The sequence below is a fragment of the Macrobrachium nipponense genome, chromosome 24, assembly GCF_015104395.2.
Source record: "Macrobrachium nipponense isolate FS-2020 chromosome 24, ASM1510439v2, whole genome shotgun sequence".
NCBI classification, from domain to species: Eukaryota; Metazoa; Arthropoda; class Malacostraca; order Decapoda; family Palaemonidae; genus Macrobrachium; species Macrobrachium nipponense.
Window position 1 is genome coordinate 8,070,780 of NC_061091.1, and position 10,379 is coordinate 8,081,158.

At 37.9% G+C, this 10,379-nt stretch overlaps 1 pseudogene; it reads right to left on the reverse strand.

Annotated features, from left to right (window-relative positions):
• Window positions 1-4,491: 4,491 nt before the first annotated feature.
• On the reverse strand, window positions 4,492-5,722 carry LOC135205548 (uncharacterized; annotated as a pseudogene).
• Between the last annotated feature and the right edge of the window lie 4,657 nt (window positions 5,723-10,379).

Genomic DNA, 10,379 nt, shown 5'->3' on the forward strand with positions numbered 1-10,379 from the left:
TATATCAAAATAGCGTATATCTTCAATAACAAAAGAATTATGACTCTCCAAAATCTCTTCTTCAAAATTTCAACCTAACCTATTCCCCTTCTTCATCCTCTCTCTCTCTCTCTCTCTCTCTCTCTCTCTCTCTCTCTCTCTCTCTCTCTCTCTCCCTGAAAATGAACTCTAAGCAGCCGTAGCAGATTGCCTTGCACTTATTCAATACTGCAATTATAGTCTTAGTCACTTCATACATAGCATTATTAATACCATTAGAGTGGATCAGATCCGATCAAAATAATCATCAGCAGCACATGCGTCGTTTCTTAAAAAAAAACATAAAACCCAAACATGATCTCTAGGGCCACAATATCTGATTTTGACGGCCAGACGGTTAAAGTTTACCCACAAAGGAAATTTCCACGGAGGGGGGGTGGGTTCTAGCATCTGATGGGGGTCCCTGGCTCCCCTACCCCCCATATCGACACCACTGGTATGCACCCACAATTTTTTTATGCGCGAAATTATGTTTGCTTACACCAAGGAGCTAAGATAGAAAGAAGCAGGTGTAAGAGACTACATCAAGCTAGAATCACACTTTACAATTTGCATTTAATTTTTTTTTTTGCAAAGTACATCTTTTATACCAGAAATTAAAGTGGTAGAAATGAAATTTATGTATTTTGCTTTAATGATTTTATTCGGCATAACTTATAATTGGAAAATATACTCATGTTTGTTCTATGCATGTTCTGGTCGTAGCTATTTACAAGAACATACACACACACACACACACACACATATATATATATATATATATATATATATATATATATATATATATATATATATAGATGTGTGTATGTATACTGAATCACGAAAATTTTGGAACGTGATGAATATATGAATAAAGGCAAAATCCACTAAGGAAAGTGAAACAACGGAGTAAGTGCTGTGAGGCCTTTCGACTTCTCGTCCTTACTAAGCAGACCGATATAGGTATGAAAATAAGATTGCAAAGAAAGCTTGTATAAATGACAGCTAGGGATTAGAAAGGAAAATAAGTAGTGGGATCCAACACAAATGAAGAATTAATAGACTTACCCAAAACAGGGGTACAATTTACAAAAGATTAAGTCCAAATTGAACATTTTCACAAAAAATATATTAAAAATACAGATACAAAGAAAATATCTATGTAACTAATTTTATAACTAAGTCAGTTATTTAATCTTTAAGGGCATTCTTAAATATTTTACTTATACAGGGTACAAATTACAATTGGAAGTAAGTTGTATAATGACGGATTCCAGACGATTTCGTGAAAAGAAATCTTTCGATATAGCAATCACTGAACTGCTGGTCCGATTTATCCTGTGAGAGTGTTCGCTTAAATGAATGAATATTGCATTGGATGTTTACCCAGTTTTGGCAGAATACTTATGCCTCCCGTTTAATTCTTACTTCTAAACCCCTTGCTTGATTGGCTGATATAAAAAGAGGGAACAGCCCAAAAATGGAATTTTATATATGTATTATGTTGTTGCTTTCCTAGGGTCATTTTTATTGGCATTCCTTTGAGTATCTTATTTAGGAAAAAACAAGGTTGACATTAAAAGATTTTAACAAGATTTTATGGTTTCAAAACTGCTAAATAAGGCAAGTTAAGAATGTTTCTTAGAAGTTTCTTTCTCCGTGTTACTTTCACTATAAAACTGTTTAAGGGCGTTATTATAGAAAATATGTAATATATGGGAAGGATACATAATCTGCCCCCATTTTTCTTATGTAATCGATTTATTGATCCAAATATTGGTGACTGACAATGCGAAATCCTCGTTAAACATAGAAGTAAAATTTGATATGTTGATATTAAGATGGTGGCCTGAATAAAAATGGACATAAGTTAAGTTGTTGATTGGTTTCCTATAGATACTGAATTTGCATTGAAATGCTTCTGTGCGTATTAAAACATAAAAGAAGAGAGGCAATTGTCTTTTTGTAATTCTAAAGTTAACTTAATTGATATGGTTATTCAAATGAGAGAGTAAATCATTTAGCTACATCCATAACACTAGGCAAAATAGCTAAAATATCGTCAACAATGATCTATACCAAACCACCTCAAACGAATATACTATATTAGGTAAATAGCGTTTTTAAACAAAAAGTATTCCATATACAAGTTTAAGAGGAGTGGTGATAAAGGTTTTCGAGAGTAGATCCAAGATGGCGGACAATATGTCTGCTTTCTTATACCTAGATTTTCTTGACTTCACATTTGGGGATATTATTACAAGTTTAAAAAACCTTACTTTATAGCTTTTACAATGAGTTTGTTGTTTTCAAATAGAATTACTAGACTATAATGAATGTATATAAATCACGGTGTGATACAAAGTTCCATAAAAAGGACTGCGTGTTCCACACTTACCAATTTGGTGAAGGTGGGTTAATGTCGAAACTACAAGTGCCACGGTCTAGTCCGTTTGGACCGTGCTAAGTGCATACCAATTTCCCGATGGGCAAACATGTACGGCAGAATCGGCATAAACTTTGAGATTTATACTTATTTTCGATAGCTTTGTGGTTAACGCGTCGACTGGAGGCCGGAGAGGAAAGGTATTGTATACCTATCGGGAGTTCGAGACACTTCAGCATCATTCTTTTTATCATTTAAAAATTTTACCTTCGGTGATAATTCTCCTTCCGGGATATTCCCGAAGCAGCGCGAATTCGATATCAAACGACATTTGTAGCTTAATTAATATGTATGTATGTGTGTGCCTGTTTGCATAAACAAACTACAAGACTTATGCGTACATATATACAGCAGCCATACTGCCATGGACGTTTTCTGTGCAAATTAATCAGTCTTGATGAATTTTATGAAATAAGTAATTTTTATTTTTATTCTGTTTGTTCCAAGTATATCTTGATTCCTGTTGGGTATAAGGGCAGAGACCGATCTAGTTACTGCTGTGCTCACTTCCGAAGAAAAGTACCCGGATGTACTGCTCGAGTCCGTGACGTCGCGAGCAGTCATCGCGTGACCATACGTACGAGTAGAGGGATGCAGTACGCAGCCAGTGACTTCTGTACCGCATGATTTACTTAATGCTGGCTGGTATAATCATTAGAAAGAGAGAGAGACAGACAGACAGGAGAATATTCTACGAAGAGGATTTCAGCTTCCAATCGGAGCTCTCTCTCTCTCTCTCTCTCTCTCTCTCTCTCTCTCCTCTCTCTCATGTACATCGATATGTTGGTATAAATTTTGTCGGAGTAATGATCTCATGTTAGTTCTCTCTCTCTCTCCCTGGGACCCACAATGATCGCCCAAAATTGAACCTTAGAATTCCCAGCATAGGTCAACATAGAAACCACACTGGAATAGTTTAGGGAAACTTATTTTTCTGTCTGTTCCAGGATCCAGACTCTTTGGATCCTGTCCATAGAATAAGCCTTGATCCAGACGCGCTACCATTTAGCGTCGAGGCCGTAAAATAAATAGACGAGGCGAAAGAGGCATTGTGGACTACGTACTGCGTCAGTTGCATCGCAAATCTGAATAGCAACACGAAGTAGAGAGTGTCAAGGAATGGTAAACTCCAGCCCCGCTGAAGCTTAAGGGAGACACCTCGGAGTTGAGTAAGAAGGACTGGCCATAGGTCATTAGGATGGCGTGGTCTTCGACCCCTGGGGGCATAGGCCTGACCTGGGTGCGGCATATAAACAGATTTTTTCTGGTCGGACCCGGATCGGCATCCGGGATTCTCAAGCTATGAAAACGAGCGCGGCAGTTCCTCAGATAAAAGTGTATCAGTCAATCGAGCACTTGGGAAATAAACTTCCGTCAAAACATGAGCCTCCTAGGACACGGCAAACACTGACATTGTACATTATCTACATCACACACACACACACACACACACACACACACACACACACACACACACATATATATATATATATATATATATATATATATATATATATATATATATATATATATATATGTGTGTGTGTGTGTGAGTCAGTATGTGCCGCCGATTTTTTCATAAACTTTCTGACTTAGAAATACAATACTTTGCCTCTGCTGAAGGAACAGTCCACGCTGTCTTCATTCATTATTCTAATCTTTTAGGTATAATAAATTATACTGCAATTTCTTCATCACTTTTAATACAAAACGATTAAAGCTTTCTTTACTTTCCAAGTTTCCGTCGCTGAAGCTGCCACGCAAAAATGCTAGTAAAATGACTGGTTAACTATGTGGTGATAATGATATCAAGTGGCTACGAAATTAGCGAAGTTTAAGAAATCCCGTCAATTCATATTGTTCCTGGAATTTCTGCTACAGTATTGGGAAGTGCTTGGAAAGTTATTGGTGGGAAGTACAAACGGTTTAAAATTGTACTATTACAGCAATCTACAGAATAATTCTCCTCTCGCATTTCAGCAAAATCTCAAAATATATGAAATTAAGCAAGCAAACCTATTTAGCAATTGCAGATTTTTAAAACGTAATGCTAGAGAAGTCAGCTAGTATGTTCATTTGACCTAACTATATATATGCCGTTTACATATATGTTAGAAGGTAACACGATATATATTTTTTCTGGTCTAGCTCATAGTGATACAAAAAAAGATGCCATCTACTTTGCCTAGTGCTAAAGTTGATGTGACCTCGACTTCACTATTTCATTAATATCAGCGAACAGAACGGGATCAATAATGTCTTTGGTCTCTGCTTCCAGTTCTTGCATTCTTGGAAACTCACGGGGTCCACAGGGGGATGATCTCTGGGGCTGGACTTGCATGTTAGGCTGCTGAGTTCTGGTCATCTTCTGCTGGGCGGCTGAAGCATCTCGCATTCTCAGAGTAATCTCACACTGCCTACAATCGTGAGGAGTCCTGGTACTTGCAGAATGGCTTGTGACCCTTTTTCTCTACTATTAAACCATGGTTGGCGCACAGTCGACAAGTCTGAACTCTCTTTTTTTGACCTGGAGCAGGTCCACCGGCACCAGGTCCAGGGGGACCCTGAAACCCTGAGGCAGATGGCTGGCTTGGGTCCGAGTTAGCCAGTAGCCCCATAGTCTGCGTACTCCTGTTCTTGATAGGGCTATGGGGCTGGCGATTCTGAATCCAGCTGGCCTTGGTGAGAGCTGTAATCCATCGGTGCATCTTGACTGTAGAGGCCGCTAGGTGGCTGGTACTCGCCGTACCTTTGGTCGTAACTGGCGCTGCCGCTGTACCCTGGTGCTTCAAGGAGAGGTTCGTTAGGGTCAGAGAGGCCTGTGTATTCTCGTCGTAGTCTCCCTCATCATATGTACTTATTCTGCCACCTGATTGAGAAGAGTAAAATGAGCATGTTTTGAAATAATAGTTGGGGAAATTCTACTTCATGTGAAGAGGGACTGATGTTAGTTTAAGATGGGATTTGGGCATAAGATTTATTATCCCAGGTTTTAATTTTTCTCCTATTGCCACGACGTACACAACACAGCACACAACATGCACACACAAGTCAAAGCTCTCTTAGGTTCTGTATATATCTCAAAATTTCACAAGGAATTTTAGTGCTAAATTATGTGTTCATCAGTTCCTAATACATTGTGAAACAGCAATGTAATAATTTTATCACTGAAAAATACCTATAATGTCGAGGCAGATGCACAAGACAAAATATCTTACCCTTGAAAAACTCATATTTCTTCTTAGGTCTTCTGTCCATGGCTGAAAGAAGAGAGAAGCATTACAGAACGTAGTTAATGAGGACTAGCTCGCTCGTTTTTGATACTTCTGTGATATACTTATTACTTCACAAGTTAATTGGAAAGTGCCGAGCCGTCTTGAAAGTTTGTTAGATCTTGAATTTAAAGTTAATGAAAAGAATCCAAACTGCTCAAACTGAATTTCTATTGCTGCAGTACAATACTTCATGCATTATTTTTTCTAATAACTTGCTTGTGTTTATTGTGTAGTACAACAATTACTTATATATATATAAATATATATATATATAATATATATATATATATATATATATATATATCTACTCTCGATTTCGTCACACGGATTAGGATTACGCCCACCTATATAGATATATATATATATATATATATATATATATATATATATATATATATATATATATATATATATATATACAGATATGAAGATAAAAAGGCTCATAAAACACTTTTGATCTTCATATATTGTTGTATTGCAGTAAAAGACATTCATATATATATATATATATATATATATATATATATATATATATATATATATATATATAGCCGGAATATTTGCATTTCATCGGCCTATGATTTTCGCATAAAAAGACGATCATTGCGAAGATGGAATTCCCTAACAGCAGTGTCTTAGTAGGGCGACTTATACAGTAAGTATAAGGTCATAACTGAATGAATAATCTTGTTCCCACTAGTATGCAGTAACCGTCCAATAATTATCAGCATGTCGTTCGGTGTAGTGGACTTATTACTGCCCTTGAGAGGAAAAAAGTTTTGATTCATTTCTTATTTCGATACCCGAAGGATGTCAGTGTGGATCATATCCAGGGTAACTTGGAAATATAGACGTTAAGACTTTATTTCATGACACTTATATTTCCAAAGATGAGTGCGCATTAGATTCGTATAGCATCATTATTACTGATTTTTGTCCTGCAAAGGAAACGTAAGGTATTCAGTGGCCGAAGAAGCAATCATATTAGATGAATCTCTGTCTCTCTCTCTCTCTGGGTGTGTGTTTGTGTGTGTGTGTGTCTGTTGCACAAGTATCACAGCCACCGAAGAAAATTAGGGCGGCATGATTTGAATTTCTTGTTTTTTAACCGAAAATTAGGGAGAAAATACTAGTTATTATTATTATTATTATTATTATTATTATTAGTTATTATTATTATTATTATTATATTATTATTATTATTATTATTATTCGGAAGATGAACCCCATTCATAAGGAACAAAACCAAAGGTGCCAGGGAAATGCAGAAGGAAGAGATCTGACTTATTACAAAAAGAAAAATGAACTGACAAATTGATAAATCTATAAAAATGTAAGTAAGTTATTAACAAGCAAGGACAATTATATAAGGGCAGTAATGCTTTGCATCTCGAATTCGATTGATCTTTTGAAGTCTCAACGCGCGACATCCTGGCCAACGGTGTGAGGAGCGCCTCAGCGGCGTAGTTGGTATGGTATTAGCGTTCCACCTAGGTGGTCGCCGGTTCTATTCTCGGCCATTCCGTTGAGGAGTGAGAGATGTGTATTTCTGGTGATAGAAGTTCACTCTCGACGTGGTTCGGAAGTCACGTAAAGCCGTTGGTCCCGTTGCTGAATAACCGCTGGTTCCATGTAACGTAAAAGCACCATACAAACCAAACCAACGGTGTGAGGAATAAAGAAATTCGATAGCAAGTGATATCTACTGCATATTGGTGCTGCTGCTCAGCGAATCTGGTTGCTCTAGGCAGGAGAATGGGACCAGGAATCAATTTTGAATTGGAAAAAGTGACAAACAAGTTATAACACACAATATTAGGAAACAGAAACTTACCACCACAAACCATTCCGTCCAAAAGAGATCAATCTCTGGCAGAAGGAGACATCCATACCGGAGAACAGTATTCTAGTAAAGAAAGGACAACTGACCTGAAACCGGTTGCATTGATTTCATCACTGTCATAAATATGTGAGGCCTTACGTATAATACCTAACGTTCGTGCGCCATTCTCTGAAATTTTCATTAGATGTTTCTCAAAAGTTAGTAGTGAGTCAAAGGTTAAACCCAAAATAGTTAAAGCTTCAAACTCGTTCAGCAAAGTTCCATCCATCTAAAGGGGAGGATGGGATTAAAAATCTGCACGAGATCTGCTAATCAATAGTTTTCGTTTTACTGGAGATCCCAACAACAGCTATTCGACTGAGCCAACATATCTAAGTTGCGCTCAGTAAACCAAGCGATGATTCTGTTAGGCCCTGGACGCTATCCCACGAAAGAGACTGATCTCCAGCATTTGTCACTAGATGCCGATGTGGTTCTGGAGTTCTTCCGGTGAAAGGGGAATTGGCAGAGCTTCGTGCATATTAGACATGATACGGATGGCATCTGTCCTTGCACAGCATCGGATAATCGAACAGTAGATTCTGCGACCACTTGGTGAGTGCTGCTTTCAGGAGCTGCTTCTGCACGCGCTTTCATTTCATCTACCGCTTTTTTCCCTCTTGGTCTCTGGCTCTTTCAGAACAGTATATAATTTCTCGTGCGAATCAGAGCTGAGCATCTCGCTCCGTCATATTCTGCGCTTTTCCGGACGGGTTTTCCGGCTTGATCAGTTTTTCATTTCGAAAAAGGAAACCATGAAAAATCAACAGATTGCCGCCTTTCTGGTTTTTCACAAATTCCAGAGGCACTGAGAAATGTTTTTAAAAATCACGAAAAGCACTTTGTGTAAGATGATGTGGATAACCTTAATTATTATTATTATTTTTTTTATTTTTTTTATTTTTTTTGCTCTATCACAGTCCTCCAATTCGACTGGGTGGTATTTATAGTGTGGGGTTCCGGGTTGCATCCTGCCTCCTTAGGAGTCCATCACTCTTCTTACTATGTGTGCCGTTTCTAGGATCACACTCTTCTGCATGAGTCCTGGAGCTACTTCAGTCTCTAGTTTTTCTAGATTCCTTTCAGGGATCTTGGGATCGTGCCTAGTGCTCCTATGATTATGGGTACGATTTCCACTGGCATATCCCATATCCTTCTATTTCTATTTTCAGATCTTGATACTTATCCAATTTTCCCCTCTCTTCTCTTCAACTCTGGTGTCCCATGGTGTTGCGACATCAATGAGTGATACTTTCTTCTTGACCTTGTCAGTCAACGTCACGTCTGGTTCTGTTTGCACGTATCACCCTATCCGTTCTGATACCATAGTCCAGAGGATCTTTGCCTGATCGTTTTCTATCACTCCTTTAGGTTGTGCTCGTACCACTTATTACTGCAAGGTAGCTGATGTTTCTTGCACAGGCTCCAGTGGAGGGCTTTTGCTACTGAATCATGCCTCTTTTTGTACTGGTTTTGTGCAAGTGCCGGGCATTCACTTGCTATGTGGTTTATGGTTTCACTTTTCGTATTGCACTTCCTACATATGGGAGAGATGTTATTTCCGTCTATCGTACTTTGAACATATCTGGTTCTTAGGGCCTGATCTTGTGCCGCTGTTATCATTCCTTCAGTTTCCTTCTTTAGCTCTCCCCTCTGTAGCCATTGCCAATTGTCATCGCTGGCTAGTTCTTTAGTCTGTCTCATGTATTGACCGTGCATTGGTTTGTTGTGCCAGTCCTCTGTTCTTTCTGTCTTTCTCCTGTCTCTGTATATTTCTGGGTCTTCGTCTGCTTTTATTAGTCCTTCTTCCCATGCACTCTTTAGCCACTCGTCTTCACTGGTTTTCAGATATTGCCCCAGTGCTCTGTTTTCGATGTTGACGCAGTCCTCTATACTTAGTAGTCTCTCCCTCCTTCCTTTCGTGTTATGTATAGTCTGTCCGTATTTGCTCTTGGGTGTAGTGCTTTGTGTATTGTCATATGTTTCCTGGTTTTTTCTGATCTATGCTGCGGAGTTCTGCCTTCGTCCATTCCACTATTCCTGCGCTGTATCTGATTACATGGCAACTGCCCATGTGTTTATGGCTTCTTATTTTTCATTATTTTTCCGGACGTTGAGTTTGACTGGAGTATCGCTTTGAGTCTCTGCATATATTCTTTCCTGATCGTGTCCTTCAGCTCTTGGTGTTTTATATCTCCTCCTTCCATTACTCCCAGGTATTTGTATCCTGTCTCATCTATGTGTTTGATGTTGCTCCCATCTGGTAGCTTTATCCCTTCAGTTCTCGTTACTTTGCCTTTTTGTATGTTGACTAAGGCGCATTTTTCTATTCCAAACTCCATCCTGATGTCCCCAGATACAATCCTTATTATTATTATTATTATTAATTAATTAATTTATTATTATTTAATTATTATTATTAATTATTATTAATTATTATTATTATTATTATTATTATTATTATTTAAAAAGGGAGGTCCCATTCATATGGAACAAGATCACATGAACCACTGACTTGAAATTCAAGTTTCCAAAAAGTTCGGTGTTCATTTTTGAAAGAATTAACAGAAAGTAATAGGATATACAGAAAAGAGGTCAATTATCAGAAGAAAAGAAATAAAGGAAAAGATTGATAAATAAATAAAAAAAAAAAGATGCAAGTAAATACAAGGAGAATTCCTGAAAGGTAGTAGAGTATTGAGGTACAAACTACACAGCATCCTCTGGGAATAAAGGACCTCTGGAATCGAGAGGAAAA